Genomic DNA, 25759 nt, shown 5'->3' with positions numbered 1-25759 from the left:
GTTGCGTCATCGCTTCCGCAGTCGGTCTGCGTGGGTACATAGACAACACTCTTCCCTCTCGTTGCTATGCATCACATGATGTTGCGTGTGCGTAGGAATTTTTTTGAAATTACTACGAAACCCAACAGTGGCATCCGAGCCTAGGTTATTTATGTTGATGTTATATGCACGAGTAGAACGCAAGTGAGTTGTGGGCGATATAAGTCATACTGCCTACCAGCATGTCATACTTTGGTTCGGCGACATTGTTGGACGAGACGACCCGGACCAACATTACGCGTACGCTTACGCGAGACCGGTTTCCCCGACGTGCTTTGCACATAGGTGGCTTGCGGGCGACAGTCTCTCCAACTTTAGTTGAACCAAGTGTGGCTATGCCCGGTCCTTGCGAAGGTTAAAACGGAGTCTATTTGACAAACTATCGCTGTGGTTTTGATGCGTAGGTGAGATTGGTTCTTGCTTAAGCCCGTAGCAGCCACGTAAAACTTGCAACAACAAAGTAGAGGACGTCTAACTTGTTTTTGCAGGGCATGTTGTGATGTGATATGGTCAAGGCATGATGCTGAATTTTATTGTATGAGATGATCATGTTTTGTAACCGAGTTATTGGCAACTGGCAGGAGCCATATGGTTGTCGTTTTATTGTATGCAATGCAATCGCGATGTAATGCTTTACTTTTATCACTAAGCGGTAGCGATAGTCGTAGAAGCATAAACTTGGCGAGACGACAACGATGCTACGATGGAGATCAAGGTGTCACGCCGGTGACGATGGTGATCAGGACGGTGCTTCGGAGATGGAGATCACAAGCACAAGATGATGATGGCCATATCATATCACTTATATTGATTGCATGTGATGTTTATCCTTTTATACATCTTATTTTGCTTAGTTTGACGGTAGCATTTTAAGATGATCTCTCACTAAATTATCAAGAAGTGTTCTCCCTGAGTATGCACCGTTGCGAAGTTCTTTGTGCTGAGACACCACGTGATGATCGGGTGTGATAGGCTCTACGTTCAAATACAACGGGTGCAAAACAGTTGCACACGCGGAATACTCAGGTTATACTTGACGAGCCAAGCATATACAGATATGGCCTCGGAACACGGAGACCGAAAGGTCGAGCGTGAATCATATAGTAGATATGATCAACATAGTGATGTTCACTAATGAAACTACTCCATCTCACGTGATGATCGGACATGGTTTAGTTGATTTGGATCACGTAATCACTTAGAGGATTAGAGGGATGTCTATCTAAGTGGGAGTTCTTTAATTAATTTGATTAACTGAACTTAAATTTATCATGAACTTAGTCCTGGTAGTATTTTGCAAATTATGTTGTAGATCAATAGCTCGCGTTGTTGCTTCCCTGTGTTTATTTTGATATGTTCCTAGAGAAAATTGTGTTGAAAGATGTTAGTAGCAATGATGCGGATTGGATCCGTGATCTGAGGTTCATCCTCATTGCTGCACAGAAGAATTATGTCCTTGATGCACCGCTAGGTGACGGACCTATTGCAGGAGCAGATGCAGACGTTATGAACGTTTGGCTAGCTCAATATGATGACTACTTGATAGTTTAGTGCACCATGCTTAATGGCTTAGAATCGGGACTTCAAAGATGTTTTGAATGTCATGGAGCATATGAGATGTTCCAGGAGTTGAAGTTAATATTTCAAGCAAATACCTGAGTTGAGAGATATGAAGTCTCCAACAAGTTCTATAGCTAAAAGATGGAGGAGAATCGCTCAACTAGTGAGCATGTGCCCAGATTGTCTGAGTACTACAATCGCTTGAATCAAGTGGGAGTTAATCTTCCAGATAAGATAGTGATTGACAGAATTCTCTAGTCACCATCACCAAGTTAGTAGAACTTCGTGATGAACTATAATATGCAAGGGATGAAAAAAATAATTCCCAAGCTCTTTGTGATGCTGAAATCAATGAAGGTAGAAATCAAGAAAAACATCAAGTGTTGATGGTTAAAAAGACCACTAGTTTCAAAAAAAGGGCAAAGGGAAGAAGGGGAACTTCAAGAAGAACGGCAAGCAAGTTGCTGCTCAAATGAAGAAGCCCAATTCTGGTCCTAAGCCTGAGACTAAGTGTTTCTACTGCAAAGGGACTGATCACTGGAAGCGGAACTACCCCAAGTGATTGGCAGATAAGAAGGATGGCAAAGTGAACATAAGTATATTTGATATACATGTTATTGATGTGTACTTTACTAGTGTTTATAGCAACCCCTCAGTATTTGATACTAGTTCAGTTGCTAAGATTAGTAACTCGAAATGGGAGTTGCAGAATAAACAGAGACTAGTTAAGGGTGAAGTGATGATGTGTGTTGGAAGTGGTTCCAAGATTGATATGATCATCATCGCACACTCCCTATACTTTCGGAATTAGTGTTGAACCTGAATAAGTGTTATTTGGTGTTTGCGTTGAGCATGAATATGATTTGATCGTGTTTATTGTAATACGGTTATTCATTTAAGTAAGAGAATAAATTGTTATTCTGTTTACATGAATAAAACCTTATATGGTTACACACCCAATGAAAATAGTTCATTGGATCTCGATCGTAGTGATACACATAATCATAATATTGAAACCAAAAGATGCAAAGTTAATAATGATAGTGCAACTTATTTGTGGCACTACCGTTTAGGTCATATTGGTGTAAAGCGCATGAAGAAACTCCATGCTGATGGGCTTTTGGAATCACTTGATTATGAATCAGTTGATGCTTGCGAACCATGCCTCATGGGCAAGATGACTAAGACTCTGTTCTTAGGAACAATGGAGCGAGCAACAGATTTGTTGGAAATCATACATACTGATGTATGTGGTCCGATGAATATTGAGGCTCGCGACAAGTATCATTATTTTCTGATCTTCATAGATGATTTGAGCAGATATGAGTATATCTACTTGATGAAACATAAGTCGGAAACATTTGAAAAGTTCAAAGAATTTCAGAGTGAAGTGAAAAATCATCGTAACAAGAAAATAAAGTTTCTACGATCTGATCGTAGAGAAGAGTATTTGAGTTACGAGTTTGGCCTTCAGTTAAAAACAAAGTGAAATAGTTTCACTACTTACGCCACCTGGAACACCACAATGTAATGGTGTGTCCGAACGTCATAACCGTACTTTATTAGATATGGTGCGATCTATGATGTCTCTTTTCGATCTACCACTATCGTTTTGGGGTTATGCATTAAAGACAGCTGCATTCACGTTTAAAAGGGCACCATCTAAGTCCGTTGAGACGACACAATCTGAACTGTGGTTTGGCAAGAAACCAAAGTTGTCGTTTCTTAAAGTTTGGGATTGTGATGCTTATATGAAAAAGTTTCATCCTGATAAGCTCAAACCCAAATCGGAGAAATATGTCTTCATAGGATACCCAAAGGAGACTGTTGGGTACACCTTCTATCACAAATCCGAAGGCAAGACTTTTGTTGCTAAATTCGGAGTTTTTCTAGAGAAGGAGTTTCTCTCGAAAGAAGTGAGTGGGAGGAAAGTAGAACTTGATAAGGTAATTGTACCTTCTCCCTTATTGGAAAGTAGTTCATCACAGAAATCTGTTCCTGTGGATACTACACCAATTAGTGAGAAAGCTAATGATGATGATCATGTAACTTCAGATCAAGTTACTACCGAATCTCGTAGGTAAACCAGAGTGAGATCCGCACCAGAGTGGTACGGTAATCCTGTTCTGGAAGTCATGTTACTAGACCATGACGAACTTGCGAACTATGAGGAAGCGATGATGAGCCCAGATTCCGCGAAATGGTTTGAGGCCATGAAATCTGAGATATGATCCATGTATGAGAACAAAGTATGGACTTTGATGGATTTGCCCGATGATCGGCAAGCCATAGAAAATAAATGGATCTTCAAGAGGAAGACGGACGCTGATAGTAGTGTTACTATCTACAAAGCTAGAATTGTCGCAAAAGGTTTTCGACAAGTTCAAGGGATTGACTACGATGAGACTTTCTCACCCGTAGCGATGCTTAAGTCTGTCAGAATCATGTTAGCAATTGCCGCATTTTATGATTATGAAATTTGGCAGATGGATGTCAAAACTGCATTCCTGAATGGATTTCTGGGAGAAGAGTTGTATATGATGCAACCAGAAGGTTTTGTCGATCCTAAAGGTGTTAACTAAATATGCAAGCTCCAGCGATCCATCTATGGACTGGTGTAAGCATCTTGGAGTTGGAATATACGCTTTGATAAGTTGATCAAAGCATATAGTTTTATACAGACTTGCGGTGAAGCCTGTATTTACAAGAAAGTGAGTGGGAGCACTACAGCATTTCTGATAAGTATATGTGTATGACATATTGTTGATCGGAAATAATGTAGAATTATTCTGCAAAGCATAAAGGAGTGTTTGAAAGGAGTTTTTCAAAGAAAGACCTCGATGAAGCTGCTTACATATTGAGTATCAAGATCTATAGAGATAGATCAAGATGCTTGATAAGTTTTTCAATGAGTACATACCTTGACAAGATTTTGAAGTAGTTCAAAATGGAACAGTCAAAGAAAGAGTTCTTTCCTGTGTTGCAAGGTGTGAAATTGAGTAAGACTCAAAGCCCGACCACGGCAGAAGATAGAAATAGAATGAAAGTCATTCCCTATGCCTCGGCCATAGGTTCTATAAAGTATGCCATGCTGTGTACCAGATCTATTGTATACCCTACACTGTGTTAAGCAAGGGAGTACAATAGTGATCTAAGAGTAGATCACTGGACAGCGGTCAAAATTATCCTTAGTGGAATAAGGAAATATTTCTCAATTATGGAGGTGACAAAAAGGTTCATCGTAAAAAGTTACGTCGATGCAAGTTTTGACACAGATCTGGATGACTCTAAGTCTCGATCTAGATACATATTGAAAGTGGGAGCAATAAGCTAGAGTAGCTCCGTGCAGAGCATTGTTGACATAGAAATTCGCAAAATACTTACGGATCTGAATGTGGCAGACCCGTTGACTAAAATTATCTCACAAGCAAAACATGATCACACCTTAGTACTCTTTGGGTGTTAATCACATAGCGATGTGAACTAGATTACTCACTCTAGTAAACCCTTTTGGGTGTTGATCACATATCGATGTGAACTATGGGTGTTAATCACATGGTGATGTGAACTATTGCTGTTAAATCACATGACGATGTGAACTAGATTATTGACTCTAGTGCAAGTGGGAGACTGAAGGAAATATGCCCTAGAGGCAATAATAAAGTTATTATTTATTTCCTTATGATCATGATAAATGTTTATTATTCATGCTAGAATTGTATTAACCGGAAACATAATACATGTGTGAATACATAGACAAACAAAGTGTCACTAGTATGCCTCTACTTGACTAGCTCGTTAATCAAAGATGGTTATGTTTCCTAACCATGAACAATGAGTTGTTATTTGATTAACGGGATCACATCATTAAGAGAATGATCTGATTGATATGACCCATTCCATTAGCTTAGCACCCGATCATTTAGTATGTTGCTATTGCTTTCTTCATGACTTATACATGTTCCTATAACTATGAGATTATGCAACTCCCGTTTACCGGAGGAACACTTTGGGTACTACCAAACGTCACAACGTTACTGGGTGATTATAAAGGAGTACTACATGTGTCTCCAAAGGTACATGTTGGGTTGGCGTATTTCGAGATTAGGTTTTGTCACTCCGATTGTCGGAGAGGTATCTCTGGGCCCTCTCGGTAATGCACATCACTTAAGCCTTGCAAGCATTGCAACTAAATGAGTTAGTTGCGGGATGATGTATTACAGAACGAGTAAAGAGACTTGCCGGTAACGAAATTGAACTAGGTATAGGAATACCGACGATCGAATCTCGGGCAAGTAACATACCGATGACAAAGGGAACAACGTATGTTGTTATGCGGTCTGACCGATAAAGATCTTCATAGAATATGTAGGAGCCAATATGGGCATCCAGGTCCCGCTATTGGTTATTGACCGGAGATGTGCCTCGGTCATGTCTACATTGTTCTCGAACCCGTAGGGTCCGCACGCTTAAGGTTACGATGACAGTTATATTATGAGTTTATGCATTTTGATGTACCGAAGGTTGTTCGGAGTCCCGGATGTGATCACGGACATGACGAGGAGTCTCGAAATGGTCGAGACATAAAGATTGATATATTGGAAGCCTATGTTTGGATATCGGAAGTGTTCCGGGTGAAATCGGGATTTTACCGGAGTACCGGGAGGTTACCGGAACCCCCCGGGAACCATATGGGCCTTAGTGGGCTTTAGTGGAAAGGAGAAAGGGGCAGCCCAAGGTGGGCTGCGCGCCTCCCCCTTCCCCTAGTCCTATTAGGACTAGGAGAGGTGGCCGGCCCCCTCTCTCTCTTCCCCCCCCCCCCCCGAGGAATCCTATTCCAACTAGGATTGGGGGGGGGGAATCCTACTCCCGGAGGGAGTAGGACTCTCCTGGCGCGCCCCTTGTGGCCGGCCAGCCTCCCCCCTTTGGTCCTTTATATACTAAGGTAGAGGCACCCTAGAACACACAAGTTGATCCACGTGATCTATTCCTTAGCCGTGTGCGGTGCCCCCAGCCACCATATTCCTCGATAATACTGTAGCGGAGTTTAGGAGAAGCCCTGCTGCTGTAGTGCATCAAGATCGTCACCACGCCGTCGTGCTGACGGAACTCTTCCCCGACACTTTGCTGGATCGGAGTCCGGGGATCGTCATCGAGCTGAACGTGTGCTCGAACTCGGAGGTGTCGTAGTTTCGGTACTTGATCGGTTGGATCGTGAAGACGTACGACTACTTCCTCTACGTTGCGTCATCGCTTCCGCAGTCGGTCTGCGTGGGTACGTAGACAACACTCTCCCCTCTTGTTGCTATGCATCACATGATCTTGTGTGTGCGTAGGATTTTTTTTTAAATTACTACGAAACCCAACAGTAGCAACCCCTCGGTATTTGATACTGGTTTAGTTGCTAAGAGTAGTAACTCGAAACGGGAGTTGCAGAATGAACAGAGACTAGTTAAGGGTGAAGTGACGATGTGTGTTGGAAGTGGTTCCAAGATTGATATGATCATCATCACACACTCCCTATACTTTCGGGATTAGTGTTGAACCTAAATAAGTGTTATTTGGTGTTTGCGTTGAGCATGAATATGATTTGAACATGTTTATTGCAATACGGTTATTCATGTAAGTAAGAGAATAAATTGTTTTTCTGTTTACATGAATAAAACCTTATATGGTTACACACCCAATGAAAATGGTTCGTTGGATCTCGATCGTAGTGATACACATTTTTATAATATTGAATCCAAAAGATGCAAAGTTAATAATGATAGTGCAACTTATTTGTGACACTGCCGGTTAGGTTATATTGGTGTAAAGCGCATGAAGAAAATCCATGCTGATGGGCTTTTGGAATCACTTGATTATGAATCAGTTGATGCTTGCGAACCATGCCTCATGGGCAAGATGACTAAGACTCCGTTCTCCGAAACAATGGAGCGAGCAACAGATTTGTTGGAAATCATACATACTGATGTATGTGGTCCGATGAATATTGAGGCTCGCGGCAGGTATCATTATTTTCTGATCTTCACAGATGATTTGAGCATATATGAGTATATCTACTTGATGAAACACAAGTCTGAAACATTTGAAAAGTTCAAAGAATTTCATAGTGAAGTGGAGAATCATCGTAACAAAAATAAAAGTATCTATGATATGATCGCAGAAGTAAAATATTTGAGTTACGAGTTTGGCCTTCAGTTAAAACAATGTGAAATAGTTTCACTACTCACGCCACCTGGAACACCATTACAGTGTAATGGTGTGTCCGAACATCGTAACTGTACTTTATTAGATATGGTGCGATCTATGATGTCTCTTACCATTATGCATTAGAGACAGCTACATTCACATTAAAAAGGGCACCATCTAAATCCATTGAGGCGACACCGTATGAACTGTTGTTTGGCAAGAAACCAAAGTTGTCATTTCTTAAAGTTTGAGGTTGCAAATGCTTATGTGAAAAAGTTTCAACTTGATAAGCTAAAACCCAAATCGGATAAGTGCATCTTCATAGTATACCCAAAAAGAAAATGTTGGGTACACCTTCTATCACAGATCCAAAGGCAAGTTATTCATTGCTGAGAATGGATCCTTTCTAGAGAAGGAGTTTCTTTCGAAAGAAGTGAGTGGGAGGAAAGTAAAACTTGATGAGGTAACTGTACCTGCTCCCTTATTAGAAAGTAGTTCATCACAGAAATATGTTCCTGTGACTACTACACCAATTAGTGAGGAAGCTAATGATGATGATCATGTAACTTCCGATCAAGTTACTATCGAACCTCGTAGGTAAACCAGAGTGAGATCCGCACTAGAGTGGTACGGTAATCCTGTTCTGGAGGTCATGTTACTTGACCATGACGAGCCTATGAACTATGAGGAAGCGATGATGAGCCCAGATTCCGTGAAATGGCTTGAGGCCATGAAATCTGAGATGAGATCCATGTATGATAGCAAAGTATGGACTTTGATTGACTTGCCCATTGATCGGCGAGCCATTGAGATTAAATGGATATTCAAGAGGAAGACGGACGCTGATAGTATTGTTACTATCTACAAAGCTAGAATTGTCGCAAAAGGTTTTCGACAAGTTCAAGGTGTTGACTACGATGAGAGTTTCTCACTCGTATCTATGCTTAAGTATGTCCGAATCATGTTAGCAATTGCCGTATTTTATGAAATCTGGCAAATGGATAAACAAAACTGCATTCCTTAATAGGATTTATTAAAGAAGAGTTGTATATGATGCAACCAGAAGGTTTTGTCAATCCTAAAAATGCTAACAAAATATGCAAGCTCCAGCGATCCATCTACGGACTGGTGCAAGCATCTCAGAGTTGGAATATGCGCTTTGATAAGTTGATAAAAGCATATAGTTTTATCCAGACTTGCGGTGAAGCCTGTATTTACAAGAAAGTGAGTGGGAGCACTGCAACATTTCTGGTAAGTATATGTGAATGACATATTGTTGATCGAATATAATGTAGAATTATTCTGCAAAGCATAAAGGAATGTTTGAAAGGATTTTTTCAAAGAAAGACCTCGGTGAAGCTGCTTACATATTGAGTATCAAGATCTATAGAGATAGATCAAGATGCTTGATAAGTTTTTTCAATGAGTACATACCTTGACAAGATTTTGAAGTAGTTCAAAATGGAACAGTCAAAGAAGGAGTTCTTGCCTGTGTTACAAGGTGTGAAGTTGAGTAAGACTCAAAACCCGACCACGGCAGAAGATAGAGAGAGAATGAAAGTCATTCCCTATGCCTTAGCCATAGGATCTTTAAAGTATGTCATGTTGTGTACCAGACCTATTGTATACCCTGCCCTGAGTTTGGCAAGGGAGTACAATAGTGATCTAGGAGTAGATCACTGGACATTGGTCAAAATTATCCTTAGTGGAATAAGGATATGTTTCTCGATTATGGAGGTGACAAAAGGTTCGTCGTAAAGGGTTACGTCGATGCAAATTTTGACACTGGTCCAGATGACTCTAAATCTCAATCTGGATACATATTGAAAGTGGGAGCAATTAGCTAGACTAGCTCCGTGCAGAGCACTGTTGACATAGAAATTTGCAAAATACTTACGGATCTGAATGTGGAAGACCCGTTGACTAAACTTCTCTCACAAGCAAAACATGATCACACCTCAGTACTCTTTGGGTGTTAATCACATAGCGGTGTGAACTAGATTATTGACTCTAGTAAACCCTTTGGGTGTTGGTCACATGTCGATGTGAACTATGGGTGTTAATCACATGGTGATGTGAACTATTGGTATTAAATCACATGGCGATGTGAACTAGATTATTGACTCTAGTGCAAGTGGGAGACTGAAGGAAATATGCCCTAGAGGCAATAATAAAGTTATTATTTATTTCCTTATATCATGATAAATGTTTATTATTCATGCTTGAATTGTATTAACCGGAAACATAATACATGTGTGAAACATAGACAAACAGAGTGTCACTAGTATGCCTCTACTTGACTAGCTCGTTGATCAAAGATGGTTATGTCTCCTCACCATAGACATGAGTTGTCATTTGATTAACGGGATCACATCATTAGGAGAATGATGTGATTGACTTGACCCATTCCGTTAGCTTAGCACTTGATCGTTTAGTTTGTTGCTATTGCTTTCTTCATGACTTATACATGTTCCTATGACTATGAGATTATGCAACTCCCGTTTACCAGAGGAACACTTTATGTGCTACCAAACGTCACAACGTAACTGGGTGATTATAAAGGTGCAAACATGTGTCTCTGAAGGTACTTGCTGGGTTGGCGTATTTCGAGATTCGGATTTGTCACTCCGATTGTCGGAGAGGTATCTCTGGGCCCTCTCGGTAATGCACATCACTTAAGCCTTGCAAGCATTGCAACTAATAAGTTAGTTGCGGGATGATGTATTACGGAACGAGTAAAGAGACTTGTCGGTAACGAGATTGAACTAGGTATTGAGATACCGACGATCGAATCTCGGGCAAGTAACATACCGGTGATAAAGGGAACAACGTATGTTGTTATGCGGTTTGACCGATAAAGATCTTCGTAGAATATGTGGGAGTCAATATGAGCATCCAGGTTCCGCTATTGGTTATTGACCAGAGACGTGTCTCGGTCATGTCTACATAGTTCTCGAACCCGTAGGGTCCGCACGCTTAAGGTTTCGATGACAGTTATATTATGAGTTTATGAGTTTTGATGTACCGAAGGAGTTCGGAGTCCCGGATGAGATCGGGGACATGACGAGGAGTCTCGAAATGGTCGAGACGTAAATATCGATATATTGGACGACTATATTCGGACATTTGAAAGGTTCCGAGTGATTCGGGTATTTTTTGGAGTACCGGAGAGTTACGAGAATTCGCCGGGGAGTATATGGGCCTTATTGGGCCATACGGGAATAGAGGAGAGAGGCCAAAAGGAAGGAGGCGCGCACCCCCCCCCCTCTGGTTCGAATTAGACAAGGGGTGCATCCCGCTTTTCCTTGTTCCTCTCCTCCTCTTTCCTTCTCTCCTACTTCAACAAGGGAAGGAGGAGTCCTACTCCGGTGGGAGTAGGACTCCCCCCTTGGCGCGCCCTCCTCCTAGGCCGGCCGCCTCCCTCCCTTGCTCCTTTATATACGGGGGCAGGGGGCACCCCATAGACACACAAGTTGATCAGTTGATCTCTCCCAGCCGTGTGCGGTGCCCCCCTCCATCATATTCCACCTCGGTCATATCGTAGCGGTGCTTAGGCGAAGCCCTGCGTCGGTAGCAACATCATCACCGTCACCACGCCGTCGTGCTGACGGAACTCTTCCGTGAAGTTCTCCTAGATCGGAGTTCGCGGGACGTTATCGAGCTGAACGTGTGCTGAACTCGGAGGTGCCGTGCGTTCGGTACTTGGATCGGTCGGATCATGAAGACGTACGACTACATCAACTGTGTTGTGCTAATGCTTCCGCTTTCGGTCTACGAGAGTACATGGACAACACTCTTCCCTCTCGTTGCTATGCATCACCATGATCTTGCGTGTGCGTAGAATTTTTTTGAAATTACTATGTTCCCCAACATCAATGCCTTTGGGATTGTCGGAGCGATGGATGCTCTGTATAAGAAACAAGCAACAGTCGAGCGTTGTGAGATAAAAAAAGTCTTGTGGGAATGCAAGATAGTAGAAGGTAGCTCGATTGGCGAGCACGTAGTCAAAGTTGTTGTCTACATAGAGAGGTTTAATGCCTAGGGATTTCCAATCCCGGAGACGCTCAGAATTGATATTGTCCTTGCTTCACCCCCTGTCTTACGATGGCTTTATCATAAATTACAACATGAATGGGATGGACAAGAGTGCCAATGAGTTGTTCGCTATGCAGAAAACTCGGAGGATGGAATACAGAAGAATACCAAGCATGTGATGCTGGTGAACAAAACCACCAATTTCAAGAAGAAAGATAAATCCAAAAAAGGTAGGGGCGCCGGTGTGACCGACTCCTTGGAAAATTATAAGGGCGGAGCCACTAAGGAGACCGAGTGTTCTTCTTCTACAAGGGCAAGGGTCACTGGAAAACTGCAAGAAATATTTGGCTGACAAGAAAAATAAAAAGTCTGTATCATCTGGTAAACTTTTCTCAAATACAAGATGAGATTTTTTTTGTAAGCACAATGATTTTTTAAAATATATGATGAAAAAATTGGAATATATGATCAATATTTTTTTTAAATGCCTAATGAGCATTGTACTACACGATGAACATATTTTTAGTGCACGTAAAAGGATAATTTTTTTAAATACATAAGAACAATTTTTATATCCATGGACAATTTTAGTGCATGTAAAACAATAAGTTTTTAAATTACGCAATTGATTTCGCTTCTATTGTATTTTTTGTGAGGAAATCCATTGCTATCTTATTTTTCAGAAACAACAGGAACTTTATTCTTTCTCAAAACCATTACAACTACATTGTGTTGGATTCAAGATCCAAAAAATTACAAAGTAACTCTCACAATTGAAATTTACAATGAAATATCTTGGAGACATCTCTCTATGGTATCAATATTTAAAATATTGCCGAGACTTTAATAAAGAGACTGCAATTGGACTGAAGGAAGGCTACTACTACTAATTCACCTGCACGAACTTGATTATCATTAAAGGGTTCTAAAAGTCCCTTGGTTACCCATCCAAAACGATAAAAAAAAATCATGAGCGATGAACGTGCTTAGGCCGGAATGGTTCCCTAGCCGTGTTAGCTTTTTTTCTTGGACGCCGATAACTGCCACACGTGTGTGCATTAAGAAATCTGCCCACACGTTATGTGTGGTGCCTAAGAGGACCAGCCGACACGTCTGTGTGTGGGCAAAACAATTAGCGCCCACACGCCTCTTTTTTTCTCTCCCGGTCCCTTTTACACGCGTGTGTATGGGCGAAATAGATAACGCCCACATGCCCGGTACGTCAGGCCTCATACCTCGTGGTCCCGCACGCCCCGCGTGACACTTTACCGCGCGCCCGGCAGTTGCCATGGGCCGGACCCTCGTCCATGTTCATTTAAGTGCAGTTGTCATGTCGCTGAACTACGGTTGCCATGTCGGACAACTACAGTTGTCATATTTGCTCAACTGCAGTTGTCATCTCAGGTCAAAGTTCTAGATTGTCATTTTTTAGACAACTACAGCTGTTGCCATGTGTGGTCTGGTCTACTGCAGTTGCCATGATTTCAAAACTTTAGGAGTTGCCACCTACTAACACTAGGCAGTTGCCATGTAGCGCTACAAAAAAAGGCATGGCAAAAAACATGTTCGGGTAAAAGAGAGAGTTGCCATGTGCTCATAAGCACGCTAGGGCAGTTGCCATTTAAAACGAAAGAGTTGCCATCTGCTTACGTGCACGCTAGGGTAGTTTGCCATGTACCATGCAAAACATATGGCAACTGACATGTTCAGGTAAAAAAAAAGAGTTGCCATCTGCTTGCAATCATACTAGGGCAGTTGCCATGTACATTGCAAAACACATGGCAACTGGCAGATTGGGTGTGGGAGAGGAGGCGGGTGTGTGGGCGAGATGGCAAACGCCCACACACCAGCCCTTGTGCGTGACTGAAAAACTGGTGTGTGAACGAACTGCTAAACGCCCACATATCTGCCCCTCCGTGTGGTAAAATGGATGTGTGTGTGACCTCTCTCACACACCACACACGCGAGTTGTCCTATGTGGCATACAAAATCAGTTAATTTATGCCAAGATTCATGCAGAAATTACTGGACGGTGATGAAGGCGTGTGGATGAGTTGGCTAACACCCACACATATGAACGTTAACATTTTCGTTTTTCTTTTCTTTTGCTAGCCATGTTAGCTGTGAGGAGACACACGTTCTAGCCATGTTGTTGGGCAAGCCCAGTATCCACACGTAGTAAGGCATCCTTCGCTATCCACACGTAGTAAGGCATCCTTCGCTACAAGCTAAGAAATGGGATAACTAACTAAGGGTTATCACCATTTGGGGCATCCAGGGGTCATTTTTGGTGGCATGGAAGTGCGCCAAGTGGTGCATATAGGCACGGCCACAAGTCGTATGTTGGGCACTCTTTTTGGATTATTATTTTTATTTTTATGTATGTGTTTTTGGATTTTAGATGATTTTTTCAGGTTTTTTTGGTTTTTGCCTGATTTCTCTTAGGTTTTGAAGAATTTGTTCATGGAATAATAATATTATGTGCTTTCACGAGTAGCACTGATTTGATACTTGTGGAAGTGTGCTTCAAAAAGGGAAAGGCACAACCTGTGCTTCTAGAAAAAAGGTGCAAAACTACATCCATGTTTTCGGACTCTAGTTTTTTCTTCCTTTTTTTGCACAAACATATTTTTTCTGGTTTCATTCTTTTTAGATTTTTTTTCCAGTATTCTTTTCTTCTTTTGGTTTTCATTCTTTTGGTTTTTTGTGTTTTTGATATATTTTTTGTGAGAAAAGATCGTCGAAACCTATTAATATGGGATCTAGTATCGAAGATCTCTACGTGAGAAATTCAACGGTTAAAACGGTTCATCATTTGGATGCATAGTTCAAGAGATAACACATATAAAAAAGTGAAGGTCCTAGGTTACGACATGGACGCATGTAGTGCGCCATTTGTCAAACTAGAGAAGGTGGAGGAGTGCCCTTTTCAAGGTATACCGTGATTTCGCTAAGAAATATAGGAATGTTACATCACAGGTTATCATGTAATGCATTCTATCTAGCGCTTATAGCGCGAGTTATATGCTTTTTTGTATGCCCCCCCCCCCCCCCAAATCCAAGGCCACACTAGTACATGTGCCAGGCAGATAAAGCTTTCAATTGTTCCAGGTTTTAGTAGTTTTCGGCTTGGCTGGGAAGCTTCTAGAAGTTTTTGGTTGATTTTTTGTTATTTATTTATTTTTCGGTTGGTCTTCTATTTTCAGTTTTGAGGTATGCAGCGGTAAGGAGGAATGGGAGTTTTTCAATTTTGCGAAAATGTATTGGAAATGTGAACATTTTTAGTAAACACGAATATTTATTCAGATGTATGAACATCTTTTACAAACATGAACATTTTCTTCAAGTCTGTAAAAAAAAGTTGAAAACACAAACACCTTTTTTCAAATTTAAAAACATTTAGTTAAATTTTTGGAAAAATAAAAAGAGAAGGAAAAATAAAAAATAAAAGGAAAGAAAATTTGAAAATAAAAATAAAAATGGAAACCATAAAAATGTAAAATAAATAGAACCCTAATAAATGCCACACGTGTGGCACGAAGCAATTCCGTCCTGACACTTTTTAATGGCAAGTTTAGTTACAAGAGGATGACAACTTTAGTTGTGAAGCATGGCAACTTTCTCTTTGGATGACAAGTTTCAATTTTTTTAGGATTTCTTTCGGATGGCAACTTTAGTGTAAAAAATGTCAATTTCATGACACACGCGTGGCACTTATCATTTGGTAAGAAATAACAGTTCAGAAACCCCTTTTTTAGAGGTTCCCAGAACCGGTCAGGAACCTTCCGGCAGGTAACTAGCTCTAAAATGGACTGGCCCATCTAACGCTTGCTAGTGGCTAGTGTGTGAAGAAGCGACTACTTGTCGCAGAGTGCGTGAAATAGGAAATGTCGAGGAGGAAATGGGCCGTGTGGTTGAGCCTGTTCAAGTTGTGGGTGGGCTTCCGCTTGACGTCATGATCCTTGCCCTGCCCCCCGCCGCCGCGGCGGCGGCGGCGTTGTCCAGTCGGCCGCGGCGGCGCCTCCATGGCCCCCGGCGGGTGCAGCGAGGCGTCCGTGTGGTAGCTTATCTTAGCTAGATTACTTCACTTCGTTCTCTCCCCTTTCTTCACCGTTGGAGCCGCTGGTGGTTAATTGCAGCGACGGCAGCAGCGCCGCCGCCGGCCACCACCATGCTCTCTCCGGTTGGCTACCGCAGCTCCTCTGCACAAGCTGGACTTGCTTAGGTATACATAGCCTCACCTTTCGTTTCCTTTTTTCTTAAGCCTTGTGTTGCTTGGTTATACATAACCTCATCTGTATTTGGAATGAGGAACTGGGGGTGACTAGTGCACTGCAGATTAAAAAATTAGTGCAGAAATAAATCACAGCAATGAGTGCTAGCTCCTCATGTTCCAACTATTTCGTTGCAAATCAAATTCAAGTTCATATGTTTCTACTTCGTAGTTATCACAATTATCACAAATATAGTGGCTCATAAGCTACACCAGGAAGCTGACATAGTTGAAGGAACATCCAAACTTTCTAGTTGCTACCAACTGCATTGCCATGAATTACCTATATCCCTCAAGTGTAGGACTAGTACACTATGGTGATACGATATTCATGTTTTGTTATGGTGCGCGGCGATTTTCAGATGGGACAAAGGGCTTAGGGGGCATCTGCAGATCCTGCAAACTTCCCAACAACATGTTTATCACTTTTGTCATCGATGGCCGGTTTCTTGGGTTCCACTGAATACACCAGAGTGCCACAATAGCCAGCTGTCTCACCTTTTCTTTCCCTTCTGGTGTCACTTCCACAGTAAGCACTAGTTCCTCTCCAGTCATGACTTTTTCATAGATCCGCTCCGGGAGATATACCTGGTTCCGGCTCTCAATACTTGGGTCTGAGTTCCTCTTTCGGCTCACCATTTCTAACACCAGCAAACCAAAACTATAGACATCTGACTTGTAGGATATCCCTCCAAAGTTCCTAGAGTATAGTTCTGGTGCGATGTAGCCCATAGTGCCTCATGCCGCAGTCAAGGTAATGATGCTTTGGTCCCTTGGACACAACTTTGCGAGGCTGAAGTCAGAGATCTTCGGATTGAAGCTGTAGTCCAGTAAGATATTGTGAGGCCTGATGTTCAAGTGGAGGATGCGCTGATTGCATCCTTGATGTAAGTATTCCATTCCTCTAGCAATGCCTAAAGCAATAACTAGCATTTTGTCTGGGACCAGGTGTTCTTGAGAAACAATAGAACTACCCGAGAATATATATTTCTCTAATGAATCTTTAGGCATGAATTCATAAATAAGAGCCCTTCTTGTCCCTTCAGAACAAAAGCCAAGGAGGCGGACAATATTTGTATGGTGGATTCTCCCGATGGTTGCAACCTCGTTGATGAATTCCTGCCCCTCTCCATTAGAGTTCTCTAGCATCTTGATAGCCACAGGAACTCCATTTGGTAGCTCACCTTTGTACACACTTCCAAATCCACCATGTCCTAATTTATCCTTGAACCGTCGCGTTATCTTCTTGATTTCGGAGAAAGTGTACCTTGTGGGTTTTGATGTACCATATGTATTGAGAAACATTTCAACTTTCAAATGTATCTCTTCATTGTATCTTGTCTTCAGCGAAAGATAAAGAGCCGTGGCCACCAACAACAGAAGAACAACAAATGCTGCCGAAGATGATGTAGCTGAATACATGAAAATCAGCTTATTCATTAGGGTCTGAAGTTACCGCTTTAGCGATTGTAATGGGGATGAGAGAATGTAAGAGCGGGAATAGCTAGCTAATTACTTTATGTGCAGCAGATATAACTTTATTTTCATCTTTTTCTAAAAAAGTAAAAGTTTGGATTGGGGTAGTACCTGCAATGATTTTTACACGTGAACCTGCAAATACCAAAGATGCGAATAAGATTTGGTTGTTTGTGTAATATGTAAAATGAAAATTAACTAATTAACTTGAGAAAGAAAAGTTAGATCAAACAGTGATATATGCCCACTGGCCAGTGGGGGGCGGGACAGGATCAGAAGAAAGCTTCCATTACCAACTCTGGTAACAGAGGAGTCTTTAGGGTCAACTGAGAATCAAAAGAGGGTACGAGAGGGGGGGGGGGGTTGCTTGCTGGCTTGGTTGGATTAAGTTTTTTTAACCCACCCCGCAGTCACAATCTCACATATATTGCCCCCATCACCCGTCGAAACAACCCTCTATTTTTGAAAATTCCTTCTTGTAGATCCTCAACCAGTCATGGCCAAATCCCTTCTTGTATGCCCTCAGAACCCATCTGATATACCTTCCACTGTACTGGCATCACCCCCCCTTACCTCCGCGTGCACGATGATTCAGAATCTCATATCGACAAGTTCACCACCGGCTCACACTGGCCACCACTGTACTCCACATTATAGCAGAACTGGAAAGCTTGTAGGTGTCATGGCGAGGCACAGGCTCCCAGGTAAACTTTCTTTAGGCATATATGCATTTCTTGTTTTCACTTCTTATATTTCTCCCCATCAGGTGGTTCTTTAAGCTACTCTGTTCTGTGTGATATGTACTCCATCTTATATTCTTCACCATGTAAATCTATTTCTTTTTGTACAGTACTACATTACCAATATTAGTAACAGCTAATGCCGCATCAGGCTCTGGTACTTCATTTTCACGTATGATAATGGTGGGAAATGAATGGATGGTGATGGATTCAAGCTGCCTAACTAAAACGTGTTTTGGGTTTTCTAACATGAGTCAATGCTATTTGGCATATCCAACTATTCGACATGTCACCTCGCCAGAACAATGCTGAGAGCAATGCATATTGGCAGTGGAGTTTAGTAAGATTACTAGTATGAGGTATCATGTATTTTGGATTAAGTTTAGCCTAAATCGTTGCAACCCGATTGTCTGGGCAAGCGAAAAACTTTAAGGAATGCAGTTGGTACAGGGGGGAAAGGAGGGAATTAGAAACAAAAATGGCTGTAACTTGTTGGCTCATGTCTAATAACAACCATAGAAACTTGAAGTTCTTGGAATACGTTCTAGGAATTCTGAAGTGTATTGCAATTGAGAGATTGCTTGTGTTTATCTCAAATGTGTTTTTTTCTATCATGAAAATGCTAAAAATTTATAGTAGTATACTGTTATGTGTAAGACATGGCTGTTCGCTAATTGATCAAATAAACCCAGGTCATTGCCATAAATTATCATGAAATATTTGATAGAGTTGCTTAGTTTTTTTAATCTACTTTTGGACCACTCAAGTTTTTCTCCAATGTTTACTACGTCCTGGCATCAAAATACGTGACCCCATTTTGTTTCTTAATTTTGGAGGATTCAGATGAGAATTTACACAAGTTTATAATCTGTTTGCTCAAGCTAGCTACCCAAATGGTTTGTCGTACTGTTATGCAAAATAATTTGACAACAGAACTCCTGGAAATGTCGCACAGTAGTATATGAGTACATTCTAAATAGGATTTTCTCAATGATTTTAAGCTACAAAACAGGGAGTTAACAGGATAATATAGGATGGCATGGGTTAAGTAAAGTTAGAAATTAATGATACCTTTATGAGGTTGAGACAAGCAGAATGTTTGGTTCCTTTGTGAGCTGAATGCGCAGCGCTGCCCCGTTCTCTTCGCATTTTTGGCACTGAGAAGGAATGGATGAAGGCTCGTGTTCACTCCAGTTGGCTGCTATGTCATAAAAACTGAGGGTTCCTTTGACACCGTGATTGGATGCTGAGCCATAATATCCTGTACCAAATATCGGGAGGACGGCATCTGATATTACCTTGCAGTCCAATGGAAGGTCATACATGAATCCATCAGTTGCCACCAAATACGAGAAGTGGCTTTTGTTGCTAAGGCAGGAGATTGGGCCGGCGATAGTATCGGTAGCTGAGGAAGAAGCATAGTAACCGCCTCTGTCATCATAGACGGGATACTGAGTAATCCCGCCTGGCGTGAACTCCCTTGAGCAGCCTACAAGCTTTCCAGTTCTGCTATAATGTGGAGTACAGTGGTGGCCAGTGTGAGCCGGTGGTGAACTTGTCGATATGAGATTCTGAATCATCGTGCACGCGGAGGTAAGGGGGGGTGATGTTGAGGACGGTACCGGTGTAATTCATGGCGGTGACATTGCATGGGCCAAGAAGTGGGTGAAACATGATAGTGGCTTGACCTGAGCATGCTAGTTTCGCGCATGTTGCGCCACAGGATGATGATGTATTGCTGGAATCAAGCCGGAGTGGGAACCGAATCTCAGGTCCATCTTTGCTGCACCGGGACGGCAGACAGTTTCTGAAGAAATCTTGGTCATCCCAAGCTGCCGAAGCTGTGGCCATGTCGGTTCCATGGCTGACAAGGCAGACCACCAGGGCTGTGACAAGAAATATCCTCATCTTTCTCCTTCTGCTCTGCCAAGGTGGATGAAGGTAAGCCAGGTACTGTGATTACAAAGACATAAGAATAAATCAGTAGTCTAAGTTGTGCTTGCCTGGGTAAGAACTTCCTCCGTGCATGAATGAGCGCAAACTGCAAACCCACGTCGTTTCTAGTAAGTGAAATCGTTGTAGATGGAGCTTTGTAGAGTACATCACTACAGCAGAATCCCTGACCTGACACTGAAATGTTCAATCCCCTTGCCAACTCACAGCAGCATATGCCAGCATCCCTGCCTGATGATACTAACTAGGACTAGGAGGAGTCAACAAGGACCATATACATATGGAGCATCTCCATTGTGATGACATATGGCATATGGAGCATCCCCGTTGTGATGACATATGGCAGCAGCGATGTGGACGTTGGCCATCTCTGACCGGGTCTTTTCTACATGCTTTTTTTTAATTCCATCATCCCTGTATTTGTTGTGTTTGTTTTAACCCTCCTTTCTTTCCTTATAGTAACATCCCACATACACTGTGGGTGCTCCTGGAACTGTTATTAAAGGGTGAGAGGGTTGTGCCCAGTACACGAGAAGTAAGCCCACAACAAAGCCAGAACAAGATATAAACTGTTGACCATCGGTGATGCGTCCATGGTGGTTCGTGGTGCATTTCATGGTCACAGTTCTTGCTGTAGATGTTCAGGGGCGACTTGACATTACTGATAGTAGGTACGTCTGTGCTCCTTTCTCTTGTGGCCATCTCCAAGATGTCCGGTACCCTTTCCGCCTGCAAGGCGATCCACGGTGGTGCGGCTCTCCATTGTACGAGCTGACTTGTGGCAACATCAGTGCTACAATTCAGATCAACACAGGGACATACTTTGTCACTGAGATCGACTACAAGTCTTCTTTCTTCTGGGTCGTGGACGCCAACTTGGACATGAACAGCAACTGCCCTCTTCCTCGCTGGGATCAGCGCCCTTATTTGTATGACCTCCAGCAGTTCGCCGGCTTTGTCGAATTAGAGCCTGTTTCAGCTACGTGGGCTAGCTTTGTGAATTGTTCACGAGTGGTCACGAACAATAGTGACTACACTCTACACACCGGTCGCTTGCCTGAGCACGAGGTCTTCTTTTGTACTCCCTCCGTCCGGAAATACTTGTCATCTAAATGAATAAAAGAGGATGTATCTAGATGTATTTTAGTTCTAGATACATCTCTTTTTATCCATTTTGATGACAAGTATTTTCGGACGGAGGGAGTATATGTGTTGAACTGTTGATTAACTTTATTTCTGTTGGGAACCTTGAGCCTTCTTGCGGGTGCTTCGCCATGGCTGCTTTGGGTGATCGGAGCTTGGGATACGATAATGCAAGTCATGGAATTGTAGTAGAATCCCGGAGGAGAGGATTTGCTGTTAAGTTTCCTTTCAGATATGTGAGGAGGTTGGGGGGCTTCAAGGGCTGCCTAAAAGATCGCTTTGTGTGAGTTTGGGATCTATACACCGTACTTCTGTTTTGGAACATACATATGTACCTGACTTTTTTACATTTTCTCCATTGCCTGCAGCCTAGGCCCTGGATATTCTGTGGCTCATCGTGTCTCGCGTTGGATTGTGAGCATTTTGTTTGTCGATTTTGAAGTCTTGAGTTGCACATTTCGAACAACATTTCCTTCCAATGAACATCTCATCATAAAGTTTGCAATAGTAAACTCCACGACGATATTGAGGTTGATTGCTGGTACGTCGACAGAATTACATATACTAGCTACACAAGTAATTTCTTGGTGATCCCACGTAAAACTGTTCTATATGTGCAGCACTATGCAGGTTAGTGGTTGCTCCCCTGGTGGTACTCTTCTTCCTAGGCCACAAATACTGGACAACAAGGATCACAATCGGTGCGGTTGACAAGTTCCTACGGATGCAGCAAATGATCGGTCCGACAAGCAGTGGCGGAGCCAGGATTCGAGTATAGGAGGGGGCCGAGTACGTATATTGATCTAATCTCGTTGGTAATTACTCGTCGCTCCTATTAAAATTGTCGATCGTTGGGGGGGGGGGGGGGGGGGGGCAGGCCCCTGCTCGTCCCCCCTGGCTCCGCCCCTGCCGACAAGGTATGCCTACACAGATGTTGTCGCGGTAACAAGCCATTTCAGAGACAAGCTGGGCCAGGGAGGCTACGGCTCTGTGTACAAGGGCGTTCTGCTCCCAGGCGATGTCCATGTGGCCATCAAGATGCTAAACGGTAAATCCAGCTGTGATGGAGAAGATTTCATCAGCGAGGTCTCCACCATCGGGAGGATCCACCACATCAATGTGGTGCGTCTTGTCAGGTTCTGCTCGGAGGAAATGAGGAGGGCGCTAGTCTACGAGTATATGCCTCATGGTTCTCTGGACAAGTACATCTTCTCAGCCGAGAAGAGTTTCTCCTGGGACAAGCTCAATAAAATCGCCTTGGGTATTGCCAGGGGGGATCAACTACCTGCATCAAGGATGCGACATGCAGATTCTGCACTTTGACATCAAGCCGCACAACATCCTTCTTGACAGCAATTTCGTCCCAAAGGTTGCCGACTTTGGCCTTGCCAAGCTATACCCAAGCCCCAAGGGACAACAGCTTTGGGCCGTTGAGCGCCCTACGGGGAACCATCGGGTACATAGTTCCTGAGATGATATCCCGCAGTTTTGGTGTCATATCTACCAAGTCTGACGTTTACAGCTTTGGGATGCTGCTGCTGGAGATGGCAGGAGGACCGAGGAACGCCGACCCGGATGTGGCGAACTCAAGCCAGGCATTCTACCCATCGTGGGTGTATGACCGGCTAACCAGACAGGAGCTGGGCGAGATATCTGCTGAGATGCACGAGTTGGAGAGGAAGCTGTGTCTTGTTGGGCTACGTTGCATCCAGATCTAGTCTCACGATCGGCCAGCGATGAGCGAAGTCATAGGGATGCTCGAAGGCGGCGTGGATGGCCTGCAGTTACCTTCAAGGCCGTTCTTCTGTGACGATGGGCACACCCCTGTAGTGGGGTCCTACCATTTCTGCTCTGAGCTGAATGACATTTCAGAAGAGGATGACTGAATTTTTTTGATGTAATATTGTACTACGAGGTGATGGTAAACTTGTGAAAAGTTGCAGTAATTCTTTTTTGGATCAAATGAATGTGAATCCTCTACCATGTTTCTTTTGTGAATGTTATCTGAAACTCAAACATATCTCATGCGCTGCGGGACTCTAAGCCTGAAGTATATATTAGTGTAAAGTTTCATTTGACCTCCAACCTTGGCTGATCTCCCATGCCAGAAAAGGTGAAATTCAGGATAACTAGATTTCTGTATTTAAATGAATGCACAAAATTTCATTTGAAAAACCGGGTAGAAGATATCAGATGTACCAAATCAAACTAAGTTAATCTAGATTAGCATGTCAGATAACTGAATCATATGCCAAAGCACAATCGATAATATTTTATGTTCTTCTATTATTATAATATAATGGTGCCAATTTAAAACAAGTATAAATGCATGCACATGTTGTCAACCTATTACTAAACCCAACTTGCATGTCGTATTTGCACCTAAAAATTCCTATGAATACTATTACCTTTTTTTCAGCACAGTACAGACGCAGACGATCATATATATGTGCATACACTCATCTCTATAAACAACGCGCACACCTATCCATATGAGTACATCCGAGAGACTGAGCCAACATAACCATCCAACCACATGTTGGTTCACACGAATGCGATTACCTAACATATACTAGAAACACTGTAAAGATATTTGTTAGTGTATACGATTTAAAAAATCTGTACCATGATATTCATTAATATTAAAAGATATACAAACACTTGCCTATACACTCTATACTTTATGCAATATTTAAAAAACAATTCAAATAATTTTTTGAACTAGAAAAAGATTTTTTTGTTACATTATACAATTAAACTCCGCACAAGAAAATTTTCAATTTATATATATTACAACTGTATAACCAGGAATACTCAATTAAACTAGAAAGAAAAAGAAAAAACTAATGAAAATTCTTGCATGAATTTTCAAATAAAATCAATGGTATAGAACTTAGATGTGCAATACTTATGGCACATCTAGATGTGCTTTAGCAAAATGTAATTACTATTTAGAAACAAACATTGTTATGTGGCTAAATGTAATGTCAATTAATTGAAAATTATACCAATTAAAATTCGGATATGCTATAATTAGTTTAAAATACGTATAAATGTTTGGTATAAAAAAAAATTGGTTTACATCGTCTCGGTTCCAAAAATGGTTTGCACTGCCTCTAGTTGTACCAAACGCCTCAACCTAATAAGAACGTCGGTTACGTAAAATTCAAAAGCCGCTGTAGAAGTGTTCTGAGGTCAGCCACACTATGTACATACCTGAAGGGCTGTTGTGAACCACCTCATTGGCCTTAAGGTCTAAGGACGGTTATGAAGAGATTGAGCGAAAGGACGTCCTCTTCGCTGTCCTGTCCCCGCGACACCTCCTCCTTCCCATTTTTTGGTGACCTCCTCCATGTTTCGCGCCTGTCTCGGTGACCTCTTATCCTTGTTGTTCTTGGTCTTGGCGACTGTATCCCGAGCATGTCTCAGCGACCAGCCCCCACTTTCATATCTCTGTCCGTAACACCCGCCCGGACCTACCAAGAATGTCGTACAAATCGGTAAGTTTGAAGCCGTTGAAGGAGGGGTTTCGAGGTTGGGGTGCATCGTGCACATGCCTGACGAGCAGGTCTGGATTCCCAGTACCAACGCACCCTTGTCGGTGGCAGGGGCGAGGAAGGGAAGGTGGTATTGGGGAGTCATGCCCTTGTCGACGGTGAGGTCAGTGAGGAGGAGTCAAGGCCGCTTGCAACCAGCTTCGTTGTCAGAGTCGTGCGTTACGGTCAGCTCTGTTTTTGGCCGGAGTTCGAGTTTGTCCATATATGCGTCCTAGAGAAGGAGAGTGGAGAGAAAAAAAAGAAAAAACTTCGCAATAACCGCCACCCATGTCCAGGCTTGGAAGAGCAAAAAAAACAGAAATCAAAGATTAATTGCAATAAGAACAACATTATCCAACGCCACCCATACATCACAAATCACAAGCTAAATAATAGACGGATACGCCCGCTTACCCTCTAGACGGTGGTCTCAATCGGTGTTTACCTTTCATGGGCGGAAACTGGTCTTGCCCTTGGATCTCTGTGAGCCACGCATAACCGCGTCCACCGCGGTCGCGCCATCGCCAGACGGCGGGGACGCACCGGTTGAGGCAACAGCTACAGCAAACAAGGTCGGCCGGCCGCAATGGTGAATTCGGCATGGCGTCTCTGCTCACCTGAACATCGGGGCAGCGGCATGGACTGGGGCGACGTAACCGCGCATCAGCAGGAGAGCGGAGGGAACTTACTGGCTTGTCAGGAGGCGTTGGCGTACCTGCGGCAGCAGAGGAGGAGAGGCAGGCGCACGACGGGCGGCGACTCTCCCGTGGGAAAGGGCGGCGACCTGGGGCGGGTCTCCCCCGGCGCGTGAC

At 42.7% G+C, this 25759-nt stretch overlaps 2 pseudogenes; one reads left to right on the top strand and one right to left on the bottom strand.

Moving 5' to 3' along the window:
• Positions 1-16438: 16438 nt before the first annotated feature.
• Positions 16439-20223, bottom strand: LOC123190867 (rust resistance kinase Lr10-like; annotated as a pseudogene).
• LOC123190868 (rust resistance kinase Lr10-like) lies at positions 19838-23798 on the top strand (annotated as a pseudogene).
• Positions 23799-25759: the final 1961 nt, after the last annotated feature.

The sequence above is a fragment of the Triticum aestivum genome, chromosome 2A (assembly GCF_018294505.1).
Source record: "Triticum aestivum cultivar Chinese Spring chromosome 2A, IWGSC CS RefSeq v2.1, whole genome shotgun sequence".
NCBI classification, from domain to species: domain Eukaryota; kingdom Viridiplantae; phylum Streptophyta; class Magnoliopsida; order Poales; family Poaceae; genus Triticum; species Triticum aestivum.
Note: the sequence above shows the minus strand (reverse complement) of the source record. Positions and strands in the feature narration are given on the sequence as shown.